Here is a 6,973-nt window from a genome sequence, read left to right as displayed (position 1 = left end):
TATTTTTTTTTATCAAATTTTGTTAGTTTTGGAAAATTAAAATAAAATTAAAAAATTATTAGAAATTTGGTTTCTACCTTTAGGTAGGACATGTGGTCGCTATAGAAATTGAAACAACTTTAGGCCTAGTACCTATAGGAGTGAAATGTCCTCGTTATAGGTATTAAAAATAAAACTAAAAAGAATTTATATAGTGAGGACATGTCACCTATGTAGGCATCGGATATACCCATGACTTATTTGATGCATGGTGCAACAATTGATTGCATATAACGATAGATTTAGAAAAAAAAAAAAAAAAAAAAAGAAGTTATTTCTCCTATTGTTTTGTGCACTTGTTCTAGTATAGTTAGTTACAAATATTATTCCCAATTTCCCATGGCTCAAAAACTTGCTCTAAACAGATTTTGCTATTACAATTCAAAGATGATGACTACTACACTGCCCCACCTCTCTTTTAATACTTCTCACTACCTTGCTCTTTCTAAATAACTCCCCTGCCACTTATAACAAACCTGATGCCCCTGATGTAAGTACTAACTTCTGTTGACTTTTCTAACTGGCCAAAACACTACTTGAAAAATTGACTCGGTTTGAATTTTTATCTTGACCTTCTAGAATATGTGTATCGTAATGGTAGCCTAACACATGTGTATCAAGTTCCTACACGAATGGGTTGTTAATCTAACCAACTATATCATTGTAATTTCAATTTTTATTTCTAATAAATACTTCTAAAAATTACTATAACAACAAATCAACGAAATTACATTGCTATTGATTGGATGACACTGCTATAATTGGATAAAAAATTTAAATGACAATGATCTAATATGAATAATGAAAATAGGATGTTATAATAACAAATCAGTGAAAGTATGTTGTTTTTTCTTGCATATAACCCTAATCATTAATAGAAAAAAGTTTGTTATTATAAAGAGAAGAACACATTGGTATTGATGAGCTTTATGCCGACGTCTATATTGATGTGTTGGATGAAATGACCAGAGCCCTCCGTTTACAAGAAACTCTAATTCATGGAATTTATCGAATTGGTTTTCCGAATTTAATCATGATTTGGCAACAACCGACCCTCATAATATTTATGCTAAATAGTGTGAGACGAGAGTGTGATATTGCAATGATGGAAACAACCATCGTGTGCATAGCCAAAAACTTGAATTTTTAAGGACTTCAATCACTAACTCATGTGTTCAAACCTCTGATGTAAAAGTTCCCACCATCACTAGGGTCCTCTAGACCTCAAACTATTATGACTAATTAAAGGAGTGTTATTTGACTTGCACCCATCTGAAGTAGATGACTTGTGAGGAGAAAGAGAACCAACATGGCATAATGGAGAACATGTTGCCCATATGAAGCCAATGTGAATAGCAAATTAATCACCATTGAACAATCATGAAAGCAGAGATCTTGTAGAAAAGGTGAGAGACAATGAAAGATATGGTATCATACAAATAATAGTGGCTTTGATAGTGATTATGGTCACTAGAGAGAAATGGTTTTTTTTTTCGTATTTCTTGGGATAAACAAAGCTAGCTTCTCAAAATTCTCAAATCAATTGGTCAATAGATATGACACAAAAAGGGCCATGCTTCAGGTTCTGCTGAACAAATAAACTCCTTCAATGATTAAGAACAAAAACAAGGTATGAAAGTAGTATAAACAATGAAATAGAACAAATGATATGCCATAGCATTTCTAACCTCATCTGAGTCAAACAATAAGTGACTTTTGAAGGTCGTTAGTCACCACTGCAGATTAATGTTATCACCCCAAGTGATCATTTTTAGGATGAAGTATTTATAAATAAGTATTTATTCTATAAATTACTTAAATGTGGCAAATAAGAACATACGCACCCCTTTTGTAAATACAGGTTAATTTTCTGCCAAAAGGCTACATGTTAAACATTACGGAAAATGAATACTGAACCATCAGTCAAACATTTTATCAAACACATAGTGTGCATGCAAAACTCTCGAATACAGGATTGTGAAAATTGAAACCTGGAAGGTGATAATTGAAAAAGGCTTTCTTGATATAAAAAAAGGAAAACCTTAGTTGGGATGATGTCCTTGACTACAAAATTGGAACGCGACCAATCATATGTATAAATACATCAAATGTCTCTGAATCCAACTCACCTAAAACATATTTAGATACTAATATCATTTTTCACAAACCGTATAATAATCGTCGCCGGTTGCCAGGTGATAGGGTTTATGAAGGTTACGCTGATAGTCTCTTGTCTTAGGGAGTGGGTCTGTCCTTAATTTTGACGACGTCTACATTTAGGGTTTAATAGTTTGTTTATGAAATTCTATTTAATTGGATTATTTCTTCTATTTTTTATTTCATATTTGTGTTTGTTCTTTTTTATAAACGTTTTGTTTTCTGTTGTTTATTATGAACAAAGGGTTTCAAGCTAAATTTTAATGTTTTGTTATTAATCAAGTTTTTATTTTCCATCTTTTATTTGTTAAGGTTGTGATGTTGCAAGATATTTTTCATATGATATTGGGTCATATGATATTTATTTATGAATCTTTTGTTGTTTAACCAACATGTGTTGTTTTATAACAGAAATGTGTATAAATATGTTACATCAAATCATTATGTTAGAATATAAATATGTTCAATGTCTATCATATTCTAGCTGAATGGTTATACTGTATGCTTCAGAATAAATTATATATTTTTTAATGTCTACCGTATTCTATCTGATAATAATTATAGTTTTATTCTTTTGGAAAAGACTACGAGACCTTCTTTCTATAATAGGGAAGGAAAGAAAAGAAAATAAATTTGTTTTTTGTGTTCCTAAGTTTGAGAGAAGTGAAATGAAAGTTAAAGATTTTGTTCTTTCTCTTCAAATCCTTCGAAATCGAAAGGAATGTTAGGAGAGAAAGTGATCATTAATCCAATTCCTTCCTTTAAAGAAACTCGGAAAACAACAATTTCTTTTACTTTCCTCTCACTTCCATCCATGTCCTTTCTTTTCTCTTTCCTTAAATTGTACATTGCTGCTTCTTTTGATGATTAATTAGAGTGTTAATCTGCGTTTTTGTTTTGTATTTTGAATTTTATTCATGTATCAGATTGTTGATCTGATTTTGTATTTGCTATGTGTGAGTCATTTTGCTTTTCTTGGTTTGATTTGTATAATCTGGGTTCTGAAATGTTTGAACTTTTGGTATTTTGTAAAAAAAGTGCTATTGATATGTTTGGAAAAAGTAAATATATATAGAAACAAAAGACCAAAACAATGTATGATATGATGTGCCAATTACTTCCAGTTTGCTTGTTATTTTAAACACTCAAACAAGGTAAATTTGAAGCAATAATATTTTGTAGATTATTGCCACTTGACTGGATGTATCTAAATACCTAATGCAAACTAACTTGAATATGTTTATAAGTGGTAGCAACTTGCTGTCAGATTGATATATGTTAATCTTATTATCGGACGTACACGTAGGTATCTTGTGTAAAAGCTTACATTAAATGTGACTTTTAACAAATAAACAAAAGTAAAAATAAATATAACAAACTAGTGGAGATGTATCCCCTTGATAAATGAGAATTATTAAGCGTTTGTTATAATTAAAAACTTACTTCCCAATAGAATGTATCGTATATATGAAAGTAGTCAAGTACCAACCAAGAAGACAATTAAAGATTTAGTTATTTGAAATTTGTATAAATCTTTATTATAAAAAATGTCTCAACATAGAAAATGTTGATTTTGCTAAGATGATATAATTGAACATATATAAGTGATGTTCCCTATTTGATACCTCAATTAAAAAAATGCTTAACTATTACTAACTGATGTGGAAAAAATGATTAATAATATTAATATTATATTAGAATCTAACATTATCTTATCCCTTTCTATGTTGTCTAGTGGTTGGTAAATGTTGTGTTTTCCCTACCCCTCTTTTTTTTTTTTTTTATTTATTTATTGTGGGGTGGTTGATCGCATTTTGTCTGCCGGCTAGGAGGTGGAATATATATTATAAAATGTTGACCATAAAATGGCTGAAATCACTATTAAGAATGGCGCTCTTATTTCTGCACTCATTTCATCTGCATCACAAAAATTCATACATACAAACATACCAAGTGCTCCCATTTTGAGTCTTCACAATAAGCAATGGCTGAAATCGTTCTTTCTGCATTCTTGACAGCGGTCTTTGAAAAGTTGGCCTCTGAAGCCTTGAAGAAGATTGCTCGCTCCAAGGGAATTGATTCTGAGCTCAAGAAACTGAAGAGGTCATTAATCCAGATCAGAGCTCTGCTTAATGATGCTTCTCAGAAGGAAATAAGTGATGAAGCTGTTAATGAATGGTTGAATGGTCTCCAACATTTGTCTTACGACAGAAACGACTTACTTGATGATTTGGCAACCGAAGCTATTCATCGTGAGTTGACCGATGAATCTGGAGCCTCAACCAGCTTGGTAAGAAAGATCATCCCAACTTGTTGCACAAATTTCTCTCTAAGTAGTAGGATGGGTAGCAAGTTAGATAATATTACCATCAAGTTACAAGAACTGGTAGAGGAAAAAGATAATCTTGGTTTAAGTGTGAAAGGTGAAAGCCCAAGACATATAAATATAAGATTACAGACCTCTTTGGTAGATGCATCTACCATTGTTGGTCGTGAAGGTGATAAAGAATCATTGCTCCATAAGCTGTTGGGGGGCGAACCAAGTGATAGAAACTATAGCATCGTGCCCATAGTTGGTATGGGTGGGGTCGGTAAGACCACTCTAGCTAGACTTTTATATGACGAGATGCAAGGGAAGGATCAATTCGAACTCAAGGCATGGGTTTGTGTTTCTGACGAGTTTGATATCTTTGGTATAAGCAAAACTATCTTGGAATCCATAGGTGGCAGAAACCACGAAATTAAGGATTTAAATTTGCTTCAAGTAGCTATACAAGAAAAGATTTCAAAAAAACGATTTCTTCTAGTTCTTGATGATGTTTGGAGTGAAAGCTATGCGGATTGGGAAATTTTGGAACGCCCATTTCTTGCAGGGGAAGCCGGAAGTAAAATTATTATGACGACTCGAAAGATGTCATTGCTAACCCAATTGGGTTACGATCAACCTTACCATCTTTCGGTTTTGTCATGTGACAATGCTCTATCATTATTTTGTCAACATGCCTTGGGGAAAAGTAACTTTGACTCACATCCGACACTAAAACCGCATGGCGAAGGTATTATCGAAAAATGTGCCGGTTTGCCATTAGCTTTGATCGCACTTGGGAGGTTGTTGAGGACAAAAACAGAAGAAGAATGGAAGGAGTTGTTGAATAATAAAATATGGGAGTCAGGAAAGGGAGATGAGATTGTTCCGGCTCTTAAACTAAGCTATAATGATCTCTTTGCCTCTTTGAAGCAGTTGTTTGCATACTGCTCCTTGTTCCCAAAAGACTATTTGTTCGATAAGGAGGAGTTGATTTTGTTGTGGATGGCGGAAGGGTTTTTGCACCAATCAACCACAAGCAAGTCTATGGAACGCTTGGGCCATGAAGGTTTTGATGAATTGTTGTCAAGGTCATTTTTTCAGCATGCCCCTGATGCCAAATCGATGTTTGTGATGCATGATATCATGAATGATTTGTCAACATCTGTGGCAGGAGATTTTTTTTCAAGGTTAGAGATTGAGATGAAGAGGGAATTTAGGAAGGAAGCTTTGGAAAAGCAACGCCATTTCTCGTTGGTTTGTGAGGATTACATGGTTTACAAAAGGTTCGAGGCATTCAAAGGAGCTGCAAATTTGAGAACATTCTTAGCAGTATATTCTGGGAAAAAGGAAAGTTGGAGAACATTTCAGTTATCAAATAAGGTGCTCGATGACTTACTTATTGAGTTTCCATTGTTAAGGGTCCTCAGTTTGTGTCAACTTAGTATAAGTGAGGTACCTGAATCAATTGGTACTTTGAAGCACTTGCGGTATCTTAATTTATCTGGAACTGAAATCACACATTTACCGAATAATGTTTGCAACCTTTATAATTTACAGACGTTGATTGTTTCTGGCTGTTATTGTTTGAAAAAGTTGCCTGAGAGCCTCGCAAAGCTCAAATATTTGCGGCATTTTGACATGAGGAATACTCCAAGTGTAAAGAAGGTGCCCTTAGGGATTCTTGAGTTGAAAAGCCTACAAACTCTGTATGGGGTCGCTTTTGGAGGAGACAACGGATTTTCAATAATTGACATTAAAGATTTAAAAGCTCTCCAAGGGAAAATTACCATTAAGGGGCTGGAAAAAGTACAAGGCTCAATGCATGCACAGGAAGCGAACTTATCTGAAAAGAAGATAAGTGAGTTAGAGTTGGAATGGACTGATGAATTTGATGGTTCTCGAAAGGAAACGCTTGAAAAGGAGGTTCTCACTGAGCTCAAGCCTCATAATGATACTTTAAAAGAACTAAAAATCATGTCATATGGATGTATAGAGTTTCCAAGTTGGGTTGGGGATCCCTCGTTTGGTCAGCTGACTCGTGTTTGGATAAGTGATTGTAAAAAGTGTACATATCTACCGCCACTTGGGCAGCTACCATCGCTGAAGGAGTTGTTTATTAAAGGCATGGATGAGGTGAAAGGTGTGGGTTTGGAGTTTCTTGGGACTACTGGTCTTGCATTCCCTTCACTTAAAGATCTAACTTTTCAAGATATGAAAGGGTGGGAGGCATGGTCAACCAATAATAATGGGGTAGTTGTGGATACAGCATTTCCATGCCTTCAAGAGCTTCGTATTGAAAGTTGTCCTAATTTGCTTAGAGTCTCAATTGAACCATTACCTTTTGTCAGGGTTCTAAGGATAAGTGGGTGTGGTCATGAAGTGGTAGGAAGTCTGGTTCATGTAGCTTCATCAGTCACCAAGTTGGAGATAAGTTCTATTTCAGGACTTAATCATCAGGTGTAGTGTAAC

At 34.2% G+C, this 6,973-nt stretch overlaps 1 pseudogene; it reads left to right on the top strand.

Annotated features, from left to right (window-relative positions):
- Positions 1-4,180: 4,180 nt before the first annotated feature.
- On the top strand, positions 4,181-6,677 carry LOC145037578 (putative disease resistance RPP13-like protein 1; annotated as a pseudogene).
- The last annotated feature ends 296 nt before the right edge of the window (positions 6,678-6,973 follow it).

Source organism: Lactuca saligna, chromosome 3 (assembly GCF_052625555.1).
Source record: "Lactuca saligna cultivar CGN05327 chromosome 3, ASM5262555v1, whole genome shotgun sequence".
NCBI classification, from domain to species: Eukaryota; Viridiplantae; Streptophyta; class Magnoliopsida; order Asterales; family Asteraceae; genus Lactuca; species Lactuca saligna.
Note: the sequence above shows the minus strand (reverse complement) of the source record. Positions and strands in the feature narration are given on the sequence as shown.